Below are 22,043 nucleotides of genomic sequence, written 5' to 3' on the forward strand. Positions count from 1 at the left end.
TAACTTCCTGTCCTTCCTAAATGACAAATACCCTTCAATATTCAGGTCCCAATCTATATCATCCTGTATCCATGTCTCTGTAATGGCTATCAGATCATATTTTATTATTTCTATTTATGCCATCAGCTAATCTGTTTTGTTTTGAATGCTACTTGTATTTAGATACAGAGCCTTTAGTTTTGTTTTTTTTTAAATTATTTGTGTGGTGTCTAGCTGATGATTTACCTGCTGATTTGTACTCTCTGTCACTTCCTGTCACAGTATGTTAATCATTTCCCATAATATTCCTTTTCTCTCTTGCCTTGTCTCTATTCTTTGATTTACCACATCTTCCCAAATGTTACCCCTTGCTCCTGCTATTTAATTGAAAGCTCCTTCTACTTCTCTAGTCATGCGGCTCACTAGAACACCGGCCCCAGCACGATTCAGGGATAGAGCATCCCAATAGTACAGATCCCACTTTCCCCAGTACTAGTACCAGTGTCCCACAAACTGGAACCCACTTCTCCCACACCAGGCTGAGCCACACTTACATCTCTTTAATCTCCTTTGCTCTGTGCTAACTTACATGAAGCTGAAGTTCTGCTTCTTAATTTGATGCTCGGCTCCTCATACCGACTGCAGAAGTTCTTTCTTTGTCCTTCCTATGTCGTTGGTATTTACTTGGACAATGACTGGATCCTTCCCCTCCCACTGCAAGTTCCTGTCCAGCCCTGAGCAGACCTTCTGAATGCTGGCTCCAGGCAGGCAACACACCACCTGGATTCTCACTCTTTGCTGCAGAGAACAGTGTCAGTCTCCCTCACTATACTTTCCTCTACATTCCTTTTTCCTCCCCCCATTTGAATGGTTTCCTGTACCACGGGGCCATAGTCAGTTTGCTCATCCATCCTGCAGCCCCCACTCTCATCCAGACAAGCTGAGAGAACCTCAAACCTGTTGAACAATTACAGAGGCTCACACTCCTGCACTCCTGCCCTCTGTGCCCCCTTACCTGCCTCTCTCGCAGTCCCTAACCATTGACCAAATCAGAAGACCCTATCCTAAGTGGTGTGACTGCCTCCTGATACGAACCATCCAGGTAACTTGCCCCCTCCCTGATGTGCCGCAGTGTCTGCAGCTCAGCCTCCAGATCAATGACTCTGAGCCGAAGTTCCTCGAGCTGTAAATATTTAGTGCAGATGTGTTTGCCCTGGATCACATCGGCATGCAGGACCACCCACATGCTGCAGCCTTGACACATCACCTGTTCTGGCATCCTTAATACTTTTTAATTAACTACTTAATTAAATGCATGGAGAAGATTGGCCCACAGACAACCACAGGGCTCAGTGCTGGCCCCAATGCTGTTCAACATATATGTAAAAGACCCGCCAACAAGCACATCCTGTAACTTCAACTGTGCTGATGATATCGTTTGTGCCACCTGTGAAAAATTGGGGTCCTGAATAAATAGATATTTTCTGCAGAATATAACCCCCACCCCCTCCCACAAAAAGGTTTTTAAAAATGGCAACAGTTAGAACATAAGAGCATAATAAATAGAAACAGGAGTAGACCATTCGGCCCCTCGAGCCTGCTCCGCCATTCATTAAGGTCATGGCTGATTTTGTGTTTCAAATTCCACATTTCCATCTACCCCCGATAACCTTTGATTATAAGAACACAGTCTATGGAAACAGTCTGTGGAAACAGGCAACGTCCCTTAGTTTATGTTGCCATTCCTAAGTAAGGTGGGGATTCTGTTCCCCATTATCTATGCAATTGTTTAAAAAGGACCAGGATGTGGCCCTCAGCAAGATGTCAACTAAAAAGCTGACCTCGAGCAGGGCGATGCCAATGGTGGGGGGGGTGGATGGTAACCACCCTGATGTTTTGAGTACCTGTCCTCTACTCATTGGGCAGAATAGATAGATAGATGATTGACGCTGGGTAAGCTACCAGCCCCCAAAAAGGACACATTTATTGGTGTCATACTGGTGGTGAGGGGCTGAGGCGCTGCCGAGGTGCTGGTGAGGCAGCAGCGCTCATTGGGTGGCTGCCTTCTCCAGATGGAAGATGGACCAGAGGAGGGGGAGGAAGATCGAGAGATCGTGGGAAGAGTTTCCTAACGTTTTGACTAGAGAGCGGAATGCTATTATCACAAACTGTTACTGGTCGTATACCTTTGTCCAATTAGTTAATGTATCTTATCTAAACTGTGCTTCTTAATAAATTCAATAAACTATCTTAAAATTGCATAGGAATAGTCGACTGCCTATTTATATATCTGTAACCCCGAAACCAGAAATCTTACACACCCAAATCCCATCCTCTGCAACCTGGACCAGACCCTTAACAAAGACCTTACAAAGTTGACTGGCTACTGCAGCACATAGCAACTGTCACTGAATTCCTCTAAAACTATTTCCATACCGCCAGTGCCTAAAAGGAAATGCATATTTACATCGATGGCCAGGCACTGAAGCTTGACCCCAAATGGATTTACTCGGGAGTGACTCTAGATAGGACTCTGTCCTCCTGGGAACATCTGAAGAAAACAGCAGCAAAGTTCAAAAACAGAAACACCTTATTAACCAAGCTTGCGGGATTTACGTGGGGTGCAGCTGCCACAACACTCTGGCCCTCATCCTGTGCCCTATCATACTCCGCAGCAGAGCACTGTGCACTTGTCTGGCACAGCTCATCACACACACATCTTATTGATATTCAATTGAATGCAACAATGCGCATCATAATTGGAGCCCTCCACTCAACTCCCCTCCCCTGGCCTCCTCTCCTTGTAAACGCCACACTGCCACACACTCGCCGATTGACAAAAACCTACAAGCTGGTTGAAAACATCTGTGACACACCTCACTTACCATTCCATGATGATGTATTCAATCCACCCACTGCCTGCTTTCAATCTCAGCACCCCATATGGAGTAGTCCCCCCGAGCACGGTCTGCCAACAGACATCCTTTAGACCGGATAATGGGAAACATGGGAAGTCACTAATAAGCTGCTTGTGACAAACCTCACCTGTCGAATGGCAGGCTTTCATCTACCACAGCGGGAATGGTCCTTGCTAAACAGGTTCAGGACAAGTCAGGGTCCCTGTGCAGCCAACCTCTACCACTGAGGCCTCTGTACAAACCCCTTACACACTTGTGGAAAGACACAAGCACATTACTGAGGAGTGTCCCCTCTACAGACTAGGTGGTGGACTAATCACCTTAAACTCAGCTAATGAGGAGGTGATCGCTTGGCTCCAGGGATTTGCATTCGCTAAATAATAATAATAAGTTTGACGTCAAATGTTAAATACAAATAAAATTAGATTTTTACTCACTCACCCAGCTCCCAGCACTCTATTCAAAGTCACACTCCCGTGCCCACATTGGACTTCAGCTTCTAACTGTCACCATTTCAACGTAGAGGCGATGGACCCTGCAAAAAGCCAAAAGTGAGGAATACAGCAAGATATTGGAACAAAGCACCATGACAACACCGCACTGACATATCCCCATAGGGCTGGGCCTACAGCCACTTCAACAGAGCTTCTACAAAACAGCCACCACAACCGCTCCAAGGGAGACTGCCCTGTCTGTATAACCATACCTGGGAGAGCAGACTGCTCCCCTGCTCCTACAATATGAGCCCTCTGGTGACCCAGATGTGGCTGACCATCTGGTTGAATCCCTGGACTGTGCTCTCCTGGCCAGATGGGAAGAGGCAACAAAAAACTTGGATCTCACACACTCGAGCCAGAAATGTTGGAGAGTTCTACACCGCCTCAGAGCAGCCCAGCAGCCATTAACGCCAAGCAGTCCATCTCTAAATGCCAATCGGGTGGTGAACCATCTCTCTCACATGGGAAGGGTGCCACTGGAAGAAAGAGTGAAGAAGCCAATCCGGAGTGAGTGGATGGAGATCCTTCCACAGGCAGAAGCACAATTCCACATCAGAACCCTTCAGCACCCTGGAGCTGGACAACGTTCCACAAACCATCATACTGGGCATCACAACAACCTCCCTGAGTTCCTAAAACACCTTGGTGGACCAGCCTGCCTCTGGTTGGCCCAATTCTTTAGAGGGGTCATCAGGGGAGGCTGCCAAAATTCTGGCACATGTCTAAAATCATCGGCCTCCTTAAACCAGGGAAAGAACCATAATTACCATAATGAAGGACAACTTGCAGTGGGAGGGGGAGGATCCAGTGGTTGTGGTCCATGTCGGTGCCAACGACATAGGCAGGATGAGGAAGGAGGCTCTGCATAGTCAGTGTGACGAACTAAGGCACAAAATTAAGAAGCAGAACCTCAAAGGTAATAATTTGTGGATTATTACCCGAGGGCCATGTGCAAAGTGGCATTGGACAAATAAGATTAGAGAAATGAATGCGCGGCTGAAAGACTGGTGTGGGAGAAGTGGGTTCCGGTTCATAGGGCACTGGCACCCGCACTGGGGAAAATGGGGGCTGTACTGTTGGGACGGTCCACACCTGAACCGTGCTAGGGCTGGTGTCTTCGTGAGCTGCCTAACTAGGGAGTAGAGAGGGTTTTAAACTAAATAGTGGGGCAAGAGATGAAATTTGAGAAGGTGTGGTATATCAAAGAGTAGAGACCAGGTAAGAGGGGAACGAATTAATGTAGGAAATGATAAACAGACTGTGACAGGAAGGGAGAAGAGTACAAATCTCAGAGTAAATCAGCAGATGAGGCTAGACATTACATAAGTAATTAAAGGACAAAACTAAAGGCTTCGTATCTAAATGCACATAACATTTGAAACAAAATAGGTGAACTGATAGCGCAAATAGAAATAAATAAGCACGATCTGATAGCCTTTACAGAGACATGGCTACAGGATAACTGCGGAAAATAAAAGCTCGTGGTATAGGGGTAACATGGTTAGAAGATCGGCTGGCTAACAGCAAACAGAGAGTTGGCATAGATGGGTATTTTCCTGGATGGCAGGATGTGGTGAGTGGTGTGTCACAGGGATCAGTGCTGGGGCCTCAACTTTTTACAATTTATATAAATGACTTGGATGAAGGGACCAAAGGAATGGCTGTTAAATTTACTGACAACACAAAGATAGGTAGGAAAGTAAATTGTGAAGAGGGTGTAAGGAGTGATATTGATAGGGTAAGTGGGTGGGAAAAGATCTGGCAAATGGAGTATAATGTGGCAAATATGAAATCGTTCATTTTGGCAGGAAGAATAAAAAAGGGTAAAAGCAAAATCCTGGAAATCCTAAACAAAAACAAAAACAAAAATTGCTGGAAAAACTCAGCAGGTCTGATTGTATCTGTGGAGAGAGAGACAGAGTTAATGTTTCGAGTCCGTATCTCTTCATCAGAACTAAAGAGAAATAGAAATGTAGTGAAATATAAGCTATTTAAGTGGGGGTTGGACAGGTGGAGCTGGATAGAGGGCCAGTGATAGGTGGAGGCAAAGGAGAGATCGCAAAAGATGTCACAAACAAAAGGTCGAAGGGGTGTTGATGGTGATGATACTGGCTAAAGGAGGTACTAATGGGGACATTAAGGGTAGAAAGCAGGACGAGCAAGGTACAGATAGCCCTAGTGGGGGTGGGGTGGGGGGAAGGGATCGAAATAGGCTAAAAGGTAGAGATAAAACAATGGATGGAAATACATTTAAAAATAATATTAGAAATAGGTGGGAAAAGAAAAAATATAAAAATTAAAAAATAAATAAAATAAAATAAAATAAATATATATAATAATGATTAGAAAAAGGGGGGATCAAAAAGGGACTGAGGATAGAGGAGAGAGTTCATAATCTGAAGTTGTTGAACTCAATGTTAAGTCTGGAAGGCTGTAAAGTGCCTAGTCGGAAGATGAGGTGCTGTTCCTCCAGTTTGCGTTGAGCTTCACTGGAACATTGCAGCAGGCCAAGGACGGACATGTGGGCATGAGAGCAGGGTGGAGTGTTGAAATGGCAAGTGACAGGGAGGTCTGGATCATACTTGCGGACAGACCGAAGGTGTTCTGCAAAGCGGTCACCCAGTCTGCGTTTGGTTTCTCTAATGTAGAGGAAACCGCATTGGGAGCAGCGAATGCAGTAGACTAAATTGAGGGAAGTGCAAGTGAAATGCCACTTCACTTGAAAGGAGTGTTTGGGCCCTTGGGCGGTGAGGAGAGGGGAAGTAAAGGGGCAGGTGTTGCACCTTCTGCGGTTGCATGGGAAGGTGCCGTGGAGGGGGTTGAGGAGTAGGGAGTGATGGAGAAGTGGACCAGGGTGTCCCGGAGGGAACAGTCCCTGCAGAATGCCGCCAGGGTGGGTGAAGGGAAGATGTGTTTGGTGGTGGCATCATGCTGGAGTTGGCGGAAATGGTGAGGATGATCCTTTTAATGTAGAGGCTGGTGGGGTGATAAGTCAGGACAAGGGGGACCCTATCATGTTTCTGGGAGGGAGAGGAAGGTGTGAGGGCAGAGGCACGGGAGATGGGCCAGACACGGTTGAGGGCCCTGTCAACCACCGTGGGTGGAAAACCTTGGTTAAGGAAGAAGGAAGACATGTCAGAGGAACTGTTTTGGAAAGCGGCATCATCAGAACAGATGCGACGGAGGCGAAGGAACTGAGAGAATGGGATGGAGTCCTTACAGGAGGCGGGGTGTGAGGAGCTGTAGTCAAGGTAGCTATGGGAGTCGGTAGGCTTGTAATGGATATTGGTGGACAGTCTATCACCAGAAATTGAGACAGAGAGATTAAGGAATAGAAGGGAAGTGTCAGAGATGGACCATGTGAAAGAGATGGAGGGGTGGAAATTGGAAACAAAATTAATAAATTTTTCCAGGTCCAGACAAGAGCATGAAGCAGCACCGAAGTAATCATCGATGTACTGGAGAAAGAGTTGTGGGAGGGGGCCTGAGTAGGACTGGAACAAGGAATGTTCCACATACCCCATAAAGAGATAGGCATAACTGGGGCCCATGTGGGTACCCATAGCCATACCTTTTATTTGGAGGAAGTGAGATGAGGTTAAGGAGAAATTGTTCAGTGAGAGAGCAAGTTCAGCCAGACGGAGGAGAGTAGTGGTGGATGGGGATTGTTGGGGCCTCTGTTCGAGGAAGAAGCTGAGAGCCTTCAGACCATCCTGGTGGGGGATGGAGGTGTAGAGGGATTGGACGTCCATGGTGAAGAGGTGGTGTTTGGGGCCAGGGAACTGGAAATTTTTGATATTACGTAGGGCATGAGAGGAATCATGGATGTAGGTGGGAAGGGACTGGACAAGGGGAGAGAGAAGGGAGACAAGATAACGAAAAATGAGTTCTGTGGGGCAGGAACAGGCTGGCACGATCGGTCTGCCGGGACAGTCCTTTTTATGGATTTTGGGTAGGAGGTAGTAGCGGGCCGTCCGAGGTTGGAAGGCTAAGAGATTGGAAGCTGTGGGAGGAAGATCTCCAGAGGAGATGAGGATAGTGATAGTCCTAGAAACAATGGCTTGATGTTCGGTGCTGGGGTCATGGTCCAGGGGAGGTGGGTGCAAATATCTGCGAGTTGGCGCTCAGACTCTGCGAGATAGAGGTCAGCGCGCCAGACAAAAACAGCACCACCCTTGTTGGCTGGCTTGATAACAAAGTCAGGGTTGGACCTGAGAGAAAGGAGTGTGGCAAGTTCAGAAGGAGACAGGTTAGCGTGGGTGAGAGGAGCAGAGAAATTGAGACGACTGATGTCACGCCGACAATTCTCAATGAAAAGTTCAAGAGCGGGTAAAAATCCAGAGGGAGGGGTCCAGGTGGAGGGAGGATATTGGAGGTGGGTAAAAGGATCCGTTGAACGGGGAGAGGACTCCTGCCCAAAGAAGTGAGCACGGAGACGAAGACGGCGGAAGAAGAGTTCAGCATTGTGCCTAGCCCGAAATTCATTGAGGTGAGGGCGTAAGGGTATGAAACTGAATCCTTTGCTGAGCACTGAACGTTCAGCATCAGAGAGGGGAAGGTCAGGGGGTATGGTGAATACACAGCCGGGGCTGGGATTAGAAGACAGGATGGGGTTAGAGGAACGGGCAGGGGTGGTGGGTCCTGGATGGGTGTAAAAAAGAAGCATATTATCTAAATGGTGAGAGATTGCAGAGCTCTGAGATTCAGAGGGATCTGGGTGTCCCAGTGCATGAATCACAAAAAGGTTAGTGTGCAGGTACAGCAGGTAATTAGGAAAGCAAATAGAATATTATCATTTATTGTGAGGGGAGTTGAATACAACAGTAGGGAGGTTATGCTTCAGTTGTACAGGACACTGGTGAGATCACACCTGGAGTATTGTGTACAGTATTGGTCTCCTTATTTAAAGAAAGATGTAAATAAGGCCGTAAGACCAAAAGACGTTGGAAAGAAGTAGGCCATTCGGCCCATCAAGTCTGCTCCGCCATTCAATGAGATCATGGCTGATCTGATAATCCTCAAGCCCACTTTCCTGCCTTTTCCCTATAACGCTTGATTCCCTGACCAATTAAAAATCTGTCTCTCACAGCCTTGAATATACTTGAAGATCCAGTCTCTACAGCCCTCTGCAGTAAGGAATTCCACAGATTGACTAGCCTCTGAGGGAAGAAATTCCTCCTCATCTCTGTCATAAATGGGTGACCCCCCTTACTCTGAGATTATGCCCTCTGGTCCTAGACTCTCCCGCAAGGGGATACAACCTCTCACCATCTACCCTTTCAAGCTCCCTAAGAATCTTATATGTTTCAATAAGGTCGCCTCTCATCCTTCTAAACTCCAAAGAGTACAGACCCAACTGACTCAACCTCTCCTCATAAGAAAATCCCTCCATACCCAGGATCAATCTAGTGAACCTTCTCTGGACTGCCGCCAATGCCAGTATATCTTTCCTTAGATATGGGGACCAAAACCGTTCACAGTATTCTAAGTGTGGTCTAATTAGTGCCTTGTATAGTTTTAGCAAGACTTCCCTATTTTTATACTCCATTCCCTTTGAAATAAAGGCCAACATTCCATTTGCCTTTCCTATTACCTGCTGAACTTTTATGTTAGCTTTTTGTGATTCATGCACGAGAACCCCCAAATCCCTCTGTGCTGCAGCTTTCTGCAGTCTTTCTCCATTTAAATAATATTCAGCTCCTCTATTCTTCCTGCCAAAGTGCATAACCTCATATTTTCCCACATTATATTCCATCTGCTACGTCTTTGCCCACTCACTTAACCTGTCTATACCCCTCTGGAGACTCTTTGTGTCATCCTCACCACTTGCCTCCCCACCTAATTTTGTGTCATTTGCAATCTAAGGATTCTTGGAAGATTACTACCAGTGCATCCACTATCTCAGTAGCGACTTCCTTTAATATCCTTGGCTGCAACCCATCAGGTCCAGGGGACTTATCAGCCCCACTGGTTTCCTTAGTACTTTTTCTCTAGTGATTGTTATTGTATTTATTTCTTCTTCCATTTTTGCCCTTTGATTATTTAGTATTTTTGGAATGCTATTAGTATTTTCCCTGTGAAGACTGAAGCAAAGTATTTATTCAACTCCTCTGCCATTCCCTGGTTCCCCATTAGTATTTCCCCAGCCTCATTGTCTAAAGAGCCTATGTTCACTTTGGCCTCTCTCTTCCTTTCTATATATTTAAAGAAGCTCTTACTGTCCATTTTTATATTACTTGTTAGTTTACCCTCAAAGTTTATTTTCTCCCTCATTTTTTTTTGTCATCTTTTGTTGTTTTTTTAAAACTTCCTTGGTTAACCATGGTTGGTTTAACCCCTTCCTAGAATCCTTCTCACTGGGATATATCTTTGTTGTGAATCATGAACTATTTTCTTAAACGTCTGCCATTGTTCATCAACTGTCTTTTCTGCTAAACTCCTTTCCCAGTCCACTCCAGCCAACTCTGCCCTCATTCCTTTGTAATTACCCTTATTTAAGTTTAGCACAGTTGCTTCCAACCCAAGTTTCTCACTCTCAAACTGAATGCTAAAATTTACCATGTTATGGTCACTGTTTCCTAGGGAATATTTTACTCTGAGATTATTTATCAAATATGCCTTTTTAGACATTACCAGGTCCAAAACAGCCTGATCCCTGGTTGGATCCACAACATTTTGTTCTAGGAAACTGTCCAAAATACATTCTATGAATTCTTGCTCATGCCTACCTCTGCCAATTTGATTTTCCCAATTTTTATGAAGATTAAAGTTGCCCGTGATTAATATACTGCCTTATTTACATGCCCTCATTATCTCCTGCCTAATTCTCTGTCCGATAGCATAGCTACTGTTAGGGGGCATATACACTACTCCCACCAGTGTCTTCTTCCCCTTATTATTTCTTAGCTCCACCCATATGGATTCCACATGATCCAATCCAAGATCATTTCTTGCTATCGAACTTATTCCACCTCGTACTACCAAAGCTACCCCACCACACTTTCCTTCCCACCTGCCCTTTTGAAAAGTCACATACCCCTGAATATTTAGTTCCCAGTTTTGATCTCCTTGTAACCATTTCTCCACAATGGCTATAAGATCATGCCCATTAACCTCTATTTGTGCCGTTAATTCATTTATTTTGTTCCAAATACTGCTTGCATTTATGCAAAGAACCATTTATTTTGCCTTTTACCATTTTTTCCCCCTTTGACCCTATTTGTTGCTGTTTTTCTATGTTTGTACACTCTGCCCCTTCCTGTCACACTTTGGGTATTGTTACCTAAGTAGCTGCCTTGCAAGTCTGCCATATCCTTTTGCTTTGTAAACCTACATATCCCCTCTCCAGAACCCTGCCCCCTCTATTTAGTTTAAAGCCCTCTCTACAGCCCTAGTTATTCGATTCACCAGGACCCTGGTCCCAGCACGGTTCAAGTGAAGCCCATCCCACCAGAACAGCTCCCTTCTACCCCAGTGCTGGTGCCTGTGCCCCATGATCTGAACATGAAATGTGTTTGAAGCAGTTCAGAGAAGGTTTACCAGACTAATACCAGGAATGGGTGGGCTGTCTTCTGAGGAAAGGTGGGACAGGCTGGGCTTGTATCCGTTGGAGTTTAGAAGAGTAAGAGGCAACTTGATTGAAACATATAAGATCCTGAGGGGTCTTGACAGGATGGATGTGGAGAGGATGTTTCCTCTTGTGGGAGAATCTAGAACTAGGGGTCACTGTTTAAAAATAAGGGGTTGCTCATTTAAAACAGGGAAGAGTAAAAAGGTTTTTCTCTCAGAGGATTGTGAGTCTTTGGAACTCTCTTCCTCAAAAGGCGGTGGAAGCAGAGTCTTTGAATATTTTTAAGGCAGAGGTGGATAGATTCTTGATTAACAAGGGGGTGAAAGGTTATTGGGGGTGGGCAGGAATGTGGGGTTGACGTTACATTCAGATCACCCATGATCTTATTGAATGGTGAAGCAGGTTCGAGGGGCCGAGTGGCCCACTCCTGCTCCTAATTCATGTGTTTGTATAAAGCTGCCATCCAATATCTCTGCCACTGGTGTGCTTCAAGGTAGTGGAGCCCCTAATCCTACAGCGGATGAAGCCAGGAGGGCGAACATCCTGATTGTGGGTCAAGCTGGCTTTCGACAAGGAAGAAGCACATATGGTCAGCTCCTCACCGTAACCACTTTCATTGAAAATGGTTTTCTAAAGAATCTTAAAACAGGGGCAATTTTTCCTGACATCACTGCACTGTGTACAAGTTCACATGTACCAGTCTAGTTCACTGGCTTATTCATCAAACCATCAAGTGTTCTCCCCCACTGGGTTACTGCTGCCATTGAACTGCTACTCCAGGTCAGGCGGCCTAGGGTACATCTGGATGAACAGACTAGTGCCTGGAGGAAGCAGATGAATGAGTTACCCCAGATGTCTATCTTAGCCCCAACCCTGTTCAACTTGTACCCCAACGACCTACCCCCTAACCCAGTCCTGGAAGCTTATCTAAGAGGATGACATCAGCTGTGACAGACTCAGAAACCTCCGGGGCTGGAAGACACACGAAACAACAGTATTCCAAAGCTGGATGACTACTGCATGACCTGGTGCCTAAAACCAAACACCAGGAAAACAGCCTCCAGCACATTCCACCTTTACAATGCCAGTACGTAGAGGGAACTGAACATCACCCTAGGTGACCAGAGACTGAAGCACGACCCCCACCCTGCTTATCTAGGTGTCACCCTTGATAGGACACCCACATACAGGCAACACCTCATCCAGACTGCAGGAAAAATTAAAACCCACAGCAATCCTCTCACTAAACTGATCGGTACCTTGTGGGAATCATAGGACATGACCCGAAGGACCTCACCCTTGGTTTTCACGTACTCATCTGCAGAATACTGTGCCCCAGTATGATACCAGTCTGCCCACGCCAAACTTAACAAGGTGAAATTCAACTCAACAATACACACCATCACAGGTACTCTTCAACCTCTCACCTCTCCTGAGCAACATTGCCCCCCAATCCTCCAGCATTAGGAGGGTAATTGCAACAGGCAAGCTCCTGGAGAAGATCTACTCTAACCCAAGCCTTCCTTTATTCAATGACCCCTCAACCCATCAGCAGTACACCTTCCCTCACACCCACCGGGGAGTAACAGCCGAGGACTACGGCAGGAGGATTAGTACAAGTGAACACCCACCAGGAGCCACTCTCTCATCGTGGACCACTATGCTCGTCCACCCGGCTTCGATCTCCCACAGCGACAGTGGAACCATTTAAACTGTTTCCCGACTGGCCAATGCCTCTGTGCAGCCTCCCAATATCAGTGGGAGGGTCACCCAGACCATCCAGGCTGCGACTGTGGTGCAGTCCAAACAATGAGTCACATTGCTGAGGAGTGTCAGCTGACTAAATTTGAAGGCTGGCATAAAGAAATTCATCTAGCCATTGACAAGGCTATTGATTGGTTCTGTGACTACACCTCCTGCCAATGGAAATAAGGAGTAAATTTCTCCTTATTTACTCTATCAAAATTCTTCATGATTTTGAACATCTCGAGTAATCTCCCCTTAACCTTCTCAGCTCTAAGGAGAACAACCCCAGCTTCTCCAGTCTCTCCACATTAACCACACGGACCACCCGGCATCGACCTAGGCACTGGAAATGATGATTGCAAACTCAGCCCTGTCAACCCTGCAAAGTCCTCCTTGCTAACATCTGGGAGCGAGTGCCAAAATTGGGAGAGCTGTCTCACAGACTAGTCAAGCAACAGCCTGACATAGTCATCCTCACGGAATCATACCTTACAGATAATGTCCCAGACACCACCATCACCATCCCTGGGTATGTCCTGTCCTACTGGAAGGATAGACCCAGCAGTAGAGGCGGCGGCACAGTGGTATACAGACAGGAGGGAGTTGCGTTGGGAGCCCTCAACATCGACTCTGGACCCCATGAAGTCTCATGGCATCAGGTCAAACATGGGTAAGGAAACCTCCTGCTGATTACCAAGCACCCCCCACCCCCACCCACCCCCCCCCACCCCCCCTCCCCACCCCCCCCCACTCAGCTGATGAATCAGTGCTCCTCCATGTTGAACATCACTTGGAGGAAGCACTGAGGACGGCGAGGGTGCAGAATGTACTCTGGGTGGGGGACTTCAATGTCCATCACCAAGAGCAGCTTGGTAGCACCACTACTGACCCAGCTGGCCGAGTCCTAAAGGACATAGCTGCTAGACTGGGTCTGTGGCAGGTGGTGAGGGAACCAACAAGAGGGAAAAACATACTTGTCCTCATCCTCACCAACCTGCCTGCCACAGTTGCATCTGTCCATGACAGTATCGGTAGGAGTGTAAAGAGCCTATTTTTTATTTTTCTTGGACTGTGGCTTTAAAAAACTACCATGGCTGTAGTTGAAGGACATGTTTGCTGGAACTGGATGAGGAATATCTACAATGTTGTTATCCTGGAACATAAAGTGCCATAAGAGAACAGGATGGTTCCAGAAAGGAGTTCTGGCCAAGGGGGGACTGCCTAACAACAGCATTTTAATTGGCTCCTGACTAGGCGACCAGGGTTTATTGTGGTGACAATGCAGGCTGAACAGCTCCCACCCTGCAAAGAGGGAAGACCTGAAAGCTTTCTCTCTTGTGTTTGTAAGATTCCAGCAATTCTGCTGTAGTACTAGCTAGCTATCCCTCACATCTCTGTTACCTGCTTTCTCTAAAAACCCCTATGAACCACAGACTGAAAGTGTTGGGAGAAAACCTTGTGTCAGCAACAATAAACTGAAAGGAACTTGGAAAATATTGATCAAAACCAACTCATCTAATCCTGTACTTTGGAATTGGTGCTATTGAACAGTTTTATATCACCCTTAAAATCCATGTTTTGTGTGTCTTATGTGTTTGTGTGTGTTTGTGTGTAGTGGTTTAAGAAGGGGTAGAGTTTAAGTTATTGAGTTAGAAGTTAGTATGTCATATTTCTTTCTTTTGCCATGAGTTAAAGACAATTTGTTCAATAAACAGTTATCTAATTATGAAGTTTACAAACCTGGTGTTTGTTTTCTGTTCACCTAAATTAAACAGTTGGGTAGAATTGGGGAAATCTGGTGGTTTGATCAAACTTTTCACATTTGTCGTGGCTCGGGGAGCAGTGGGGCTGATATTACAGCGCACTGTCCGCAGGGAGTGGTGACAAAGTTTGGGGGCTCGAGTCCAGGATATTTTGGAATAAAAGATAATGATGCTTTGGGTGTATATTTAGTAAGTAATAAAAACTAAAAAGAAACATCAGGTTTGTACTATCAAAAAATAAGAAGGCACTGGAAACTGCTAAAGCTTTCCTGCAAGTGGAAGAGATGTCCCTGACGATTTTACAAGGGATCCCAACAGCCAGGTTAATCAAATTGGCAAGTAAATTAAGAGTAGGATTGCCTGCCAAAGCTAGGAGGGCAGAGGTAATTAAAGAGATGGCACAGCATTTAAAACTGGTGAGAATACCCGCGATACCGAGTTCTCCAAGGCGGGGGGGGGCTCAAATTCAGTCGCAAATGAAAAAATTGGAACTTGAGGCCACAGGAAAAGAAAGAGCATTCCAAAGGGAGCAGGCAGAATGGGAATTAAAAATGGAAGAGTTAGAAAAGGAGAAAAGAAAAAAGAGGGAGACAGAGAATTCCAGCTTAAAATTCTGACAGTTAAAAACAAGACACCAATAGATGAGGCAGGATTTATTCCCAGATCAGAACCCAGTGGGGAGATGTTTGAATCTGTACAAGCTCTTCCAAGGTTTGAGGAAAGGGATGTTGAAGCATTCTTTATTTCACTTGAGAAGATAGCTAAACAGATGAACTGGCCAAAGGGAAACTGGACATTGACTATGCAGAACAAATGGACAAGTGGAGCACAGGAAATTTATGCTTCACTGTCAGGGGAAGTTTCTAGGGATTATGATGTGGTGAAAAAGGCCATTTTGAGTGCATATGAGTTGGTCCCTGAAGCATCAGACAAAAGTTTTGAAATTTAAAGAAACAGCCTGGTTAGACTTACATTGAGTTTGAAAGGATTAAGCAAAATAGTTTTTACAGGTTGATACGAGCATTAGGAGTTGAAACTACCTTTGAAGTTCTCAGAGAGACCATTCTCTTGGAAGAATTTAAAGACTCCCCACCTTCTGTAATAAGAACCCGTGTTGAAGACCAAAGGGTTACAGCTGCTGGACAGGCAGCAGTAATGGCTGATAATTATGAGCTGATCCATAAAACTAAACCTATTTTCTATCACCCCAATAAATCTGAAAAGTTTAGAGAGCAGGAGAGTGAAAGGAAGGCAAGTAGACAGGGTAAAGAATGGATAGCTGGGGAATACCAAGAGATCTCCTCCCCAGATCAGGAAGGAAGGTATTGAGGGTGGGGGTGAAACTCGGAGGCCTAAGTGTTTCCATTGTAATAAAGTGGGACACGTTCATTCAGAATGTTGGAAGTTGTGAGGGAAGCCCCATGGGACTTGTTGGAGTTTGTAAGAGTGAATCTGAAAAGGGAACTCAAAAAGAAAATGCCATGGATCAAATTGTAGCTTTAACTACAAATAAGGGTCTGGAGGTAAACACTGCTGTGAATGTAGGTGAAGTGAACAAGGTCAATGAGAGATATAAAGGGTTTTTGTCTAAAGGTGTCTAATGATGCAGCTAAACCCATAACTATATCAAGGGACACAGGAGCTACTCAAACTCTTTTGCTGGAGAAGGACCTAGTTTTCCCTCCAGAGAGTTCAATGAAAGTGTAAGTATTAGTAAAGGGGATAAGTGGAGAGTATATCCCGGTCCCATTGTACAAAGTGCAATTGGAGTGTGATTTGTTATCTGGATCGGTGGTTGTAGGAGTGGTTAAGAAATTACCCGTGGATGGAGTTGATTTACTCCTGGGGAATGATTTAACAGGAGTGAAGGTTATAGCTTCGTCCATAATTATGGAAAGTCGGAGAGAGGCTAAAGAGACGGAGTGGCTACAAGAACAAGTTCCTGGTATTTTTCCATCGTGTGTGGTGACCAGGGCAATGGCTAAAAAAAAATCCATCACCAGAGGTCAAAGTAATACCACGAGCAGATGTTAGAATAACCGAAACTTTCTTTAAGGATGAGGATAATTCAAAGAAAGCATTTGGCAGGTCTCCATTAATTGAGGCTCAGAAAGCAGACCGAGATATTAAACAAGTTAGCACAATCAGCTCACACTGAAGCTGAGGAAAAAGGAGCTCCGGAGGCTGCTACATTAAAAACGGAGTTCTGATGAGGAAGTGGAGACACCCTCACAGACCTGCAGATGAGGAATGGACAGTTGTTCATCAGATAGCGGCACCGCCCAAATACCGTAAGGAGACATTGCAAGTAGCACATGAAATCCATTTGGCAGGACATGTAGGAATATGGAAAACCCAAGCATTGAAAAACCGACATTTTACCTGGCCAAGACTTCATAAGGATGCAATTTTATAAGACGTGTCATACATGTCAGGTAGTAGGTAAACCTCAACATGTAATCAAACCAGCACCTTTAATAGTCATACCAGTTTTTGAAGAACCATTCAGTCGGGTATTAGTAGATTGTGTAGGACAATTACCCAAAACAAAAGCAGGACATCATCCTTACAATCATGGATATGACAATCCAATTTCCAGAAGCTATTCCTTTAAGGACAATTACAGATAAGGTGGTAGTGGAAATATTAACTCAGCGTTTCACTCGTTGTGGCCTACAATCTGACCAAGGTTCTAACTTCATGTCTAAAATTTTCCTGGACACAATCAGCAATTTGGGTATCAAACAACTAAAGTTCACTGCCTATCACCCACAGACACAGGGAGCTTTAGAGAGACATCATCAGACTCTCAAAACCATGATTAAGACCTATTGCCATGAACACCCAAAGGATTGGGACAAAGGATTAAGTTTCTTCCTATTTGCTACCAGAGATTCTCCAAATGAATCTATTGGACTTAGTCTATTCGAATTGATCTATAGTCATGAAATAAGAGACCCACTGAAAGTGATTAAAGAAAAGTTCCTAAAACAGAAAGATGAATCCTCTATGTTGGATTATGTGTCCATGTTTGTGGAAAGACTCACAGGAGCATGTACAGTAGCACGAGAGCATTTAAAAATCTCCCAAACCAGAATGAAAGAATGGGCAGACAAACATGCTTCAACTAGAACGTTCCCAACAGGAGATGAAGTATTGATATTGTTGCCTTTGCAGGGTGAACCCCTGAAATTCAGTGGCCCCTACAAGGTAGTTAGGAGAGTTAGTAAAGTGACTTATCTGATAGATACTCCTGAGTGTAGGAAGAGGAAACGATTATGTCACATAAACATGTTGAAGCAATGTCATTGCAGAGGAGATGATCAGAAAGAGCAAGTGTGCCAGGTGGTGGGAGTAGTGGAGGATGGCAAAGACAGGAACAGTCAGGTAGAAGGAGGAGTAGACAGCGCACAAAGCGAACCTCCTACAATTCGACAAGCCAACACGAAAATAATGGGACAGTTAGACATTGTGTTCTCATATTTACAGGAAGGACCATGGGAAGATTTAATAAGGTTAGTTAGGATGTATAAAGGAATTTGTGGGGATACACCAGGATGTACTATGTTAACTAAACATGATGTGGACGTAGGAGACTCAGTGCCAATAAAACAACATCCGGATCGGTTGAGCCCAGAAAAATGAGCTCAGTTAGAAACAGAGATCAAATAAATGCTGGAGAATAAATTGAGCAAGCCCCTGCCAAAGCAGTTGCAGCTCACTGGTCAGTTTGGTTCCAAAGCCAGATGGATCAACTAGGTTTTGTATAGGCTACCGGAAATTGAACATATTAACGAGGACAGATTCGTACCCGATTCCCTGGTCAGAGGGTCGCATCGATAGGTTACGCCTCATTTCTTTCTAAAATTGACCTATTTAAGGGGTCCTGGTGAGTGCCGTTAACACCAAGGATGATTGTTTCAACCATTCAATGTAAAGATTGTTCACAATGCCGGTAAAGATAATGTAATCGTGGATGGATTGTCCTAGGTGTAAATTACTGAAATAAGTATAAGGGGGAAGGGTGGGTGACTGAATGTAAGTCTCATGTTTTGTTGTCGATACGTCACATACCTTGTGATGAAGCACGTTTTTAAAATGGCGATTCATCTCTTTTAAGGGTGGAGGCGTGTAAAGAACATATTTTTTATTTTTTTTGGACTGTGTCTTTAAGATTGGACTGTGGCTTTAAAAACTACCATGGCTGCAGTTGAAGGACATGTTCGCTGGAACAGGATGTGGAATATCTACAATGTTGCTATCCTGGAACATAAAGTGCCATAAGAGAACAGGATGGTTCCAGAAAGGAGTCCTGGGTGAAGGGGAACTGCCTAACGACAGCATTTTAATTGGCTCCTGACCAGGTGACCAGGGTTTAGTATGGTAACAGTGCAGGTTGACCAGCTCCTAGCCTGTAAAAAGGGAAGACCTGAAACCTCTCTATCCTGTGTTTATAAGATTCCAGCAATTCTGCCTATAATAGCGAGCTGGCTATCCCTCGCATCTCTGTTACCTGCTTTCCCTGAAAACTCCTGTCAAGAGGGAAAGGGGGAAAATCACCAAGAGAGACATTGAAAAGCAAGTTTTTCAACCAGTGAACCACAGACTGAAAGTGTTGGGTGACCACCTCGTGTCATCAACAACAAACTGCAAGGAATTTGGAAAACATCGATCAAAACCAACCCATCTAATCCTGCACTCCAGATTGGGGCTATTGAACTGTTTTATCTCACTCTTAAAATCCATGTTTTGTGCGTCTTGTGTGTGTGTGTCTGTGTGTGTGTGTGTGTGTGTGTTTGTATGTTTGTGTGTTTGTGTATAAGGGTTTAAGAAGGCGTAAAGTTTAAGTTTTTGAGTTAGAAGTTGTTATTTCATATTTCTTTCTTTTGCCACGAGTTAAAGCCAATTTTTTGAATAAACAGTAATTTACTTATTAATTTTAAAACCTGGTGTTCGTATTCTGTTAATCTAAATTAAACAGTTGGGTAGAATTGATGCAATCTGGTGGTTTGGTCAAACTTTTCACATTTGTTGTGGCTCAGGGAGCAGTAGGGCTGACATTACCGCGCACTGTCCCCAGTGAGTCGATATTACAGCGCACTATCCCCAGTGTGTCGATATTACAGTGCACTGTCCCCAGGGAGTCGATATTACAGCGCACTATCCCCAGTGAGTCGATATTACAGTGCACTGTCCCCAGGGAGTCGATATTACAGCGCAGTGTCCCCAGTGAGTCGATATTACAGCGCAGTGTCCCCAGTGAGTCGATATTACAGCGCACTATCCCCAGTGAGTCGATATTACAGCGCACTATCCCCAGGGAGTCGATACTACAGCGCACTGTCCCCAGTGAGTCGATATTACAGCGCACTGACCCCAGTGAGTCGATATTACAGCGCACTATCTCCAGGGAGTCGATATTACAGCGCACTCTCCCCAGTGAGTCGATATTACAGCGCACTATCCCCAGTGAGTCGATATTACAGCGCACTATCCCCAGTGAGTCGATATTACAGCGCACTGCCCCCAGTGAGTCGATATTACAGCGCACTATCCCCAGTGAGTCGATATTACAGCGCACTATCCCCAGTGAGTCGATATTACAGCGCACTATCCCCAGTGAGTCGATATTACAGCGCACTATCCCCAGGGAGTCGATATTACAGCGCACTATCCCCAGTGAGTCGATATTACAGCGCACTGTCCCCAGTGAGTCGATATTACAGCGCACTATCCCCAGTGAGTCGATACTACAGCGCACTGTCCCCAGTGAGTCGATATTACAGCGCACTGTCCCCAGTGAGTCGATATTACAGCGCACTATCCTCAGTGAGTCGATATTACAGCGCACTGTCCCCAGTGAGTCGATATTACAGCGCACTATCCTCAGTGAGTCGATATTACAGCGCACTATCCCCAGTGAGTCGATATTACAGCGCACTATCCCCAGTGAGTTGATATTACAGTGCACTATCCCCAATGAGTCGATATTACAGCGCACTATCCCCAGGGAGTGGTGACAGAAGTGACCACCACACAGTCATTGTGGAGACGAAGTCCCACTTTCACTTTGAGGATACCCTCCATCATGTTGTGTGGCACTACCACCGTGCTAAATGGGATAGATTCCGAACAGATCTAGCAGCTCAAGACTGGGCATCCATGAGGTGCTGTGGGCCATCAGCAGCAGCAGAATTGTACTCAAACACAATCTGTAACCTCATGGCCTGGCATATCCCCCACTCTACCATTACCATCAAGCCAGGGGATCAACCCTGGTTCAATGAAGAGTGCAGGAGGGCATGCCAGGAGCAGCACCAGGCATACCTAAAAATGAGGTGTCAACCTGGTGAAGCTATAACACAGGACTACTTATGTGCCTAACAGCATAAGCAGCAAGTGATAGACAGAGCTAAGCGATTCCACAACCAACAGATCAGATCTAAGCTCTGCAGTCCTGCCACATCCAGTCATGAATAGTGGTGGACAATTAAACAACTCACTGGCGGAGGAGGCTCCACTAATATCCCCATCCTCAATGATGGATGAGCCAAGTACATCAGTGTAAAAGATAAGGCTGAAGCATTTGTCATCATCTTCAGCCAGAAGTGCCGAGTGGATGATCCATCTCGGCCTCCTCCGGAGGTCCCCAGCATCACAGATGCCAGTCTTAAAGCAATTTTATTTGCTCCATGTGACATCAAGAAACGGCAGTAGGCACTGGATACTGCAAAGGCTATGAACCCTGACAATATTCCAGCAATAGTAATGAAGACTTGTGCTCCAGAACTTGCCGCGCCCCTAGCCAAGCTGTTCCAGTACAGCTACAACACTGGCATCTACCCGGCTATGTGGAAAATTACCCAGGTATGTCCTGTACACAAAAAGCAGGGCAAATTCAACCCAGTTAATTACTACCCCATCAGCCTACTCTGCATCATCAGTAACGAAATGGAATGGGTCATCAACAGTGCTATCAAATGACACTTGCTTAGCACTAACCTGCTCACTGATGCCCAGTTTGGGTTCTGCCAGGGCCACTCAGCTCCTGACCTCATTACAGCCTTGGTTCAAACATGGACAAAAGAGTTGAACTCCAGAGATGAGGTGAGGGTGACTGCCCTTGACATCAAGGTAGCATTTGACCGAGTGTGGCATCAAGGAGCCCTAGCAAAACTGGAGTCAATGGGAATCAGGGGGAAACTCTCCACAGTTTGGAGTCATACCTAGCACAAAGGAAGATGGTTGTTGTTGTTGGAGGTCAATCATCTCAGCTCCATGACATCACTGCAGGAGTTCCTCAGGGTAGTGTCCTCGGCCCAACTATCTTCAGCTGCTTCATCAATGACCTTCCTTCCACCATATGGTCAGAAGTGGGGATGTTCGCTGATGATTGCACAATGTTCAGCACCATTCGCGACTGCTCAGATACTGAAGCAGCCCATGTCCAAATGCAGCAAAACCTGGACAATATCCAGGCTTGGGCTGACAAGTGGCAAGTAACATTCGCACCACACAAATGCCAGGCAATGACCATCTCCAACAAAAGAGAATCTAACCATTGCCCCTT

This window comes from Cetorhinus maximus, chromosome 17 (assembly GCF_964194155.1).
Source record: "Cetorhinus maximus chromosome 17, sCetMax3.hap1.1, whole genome shotgun sequence".
Classification (NCBI taxonomy): domain Eukaryota; kingdom Metazoa; phylum Chordata; class Chondrichthyes; order Lamniformes; family Cetorhinidae; genus Cetorhinus; species Cetorhinus maximus.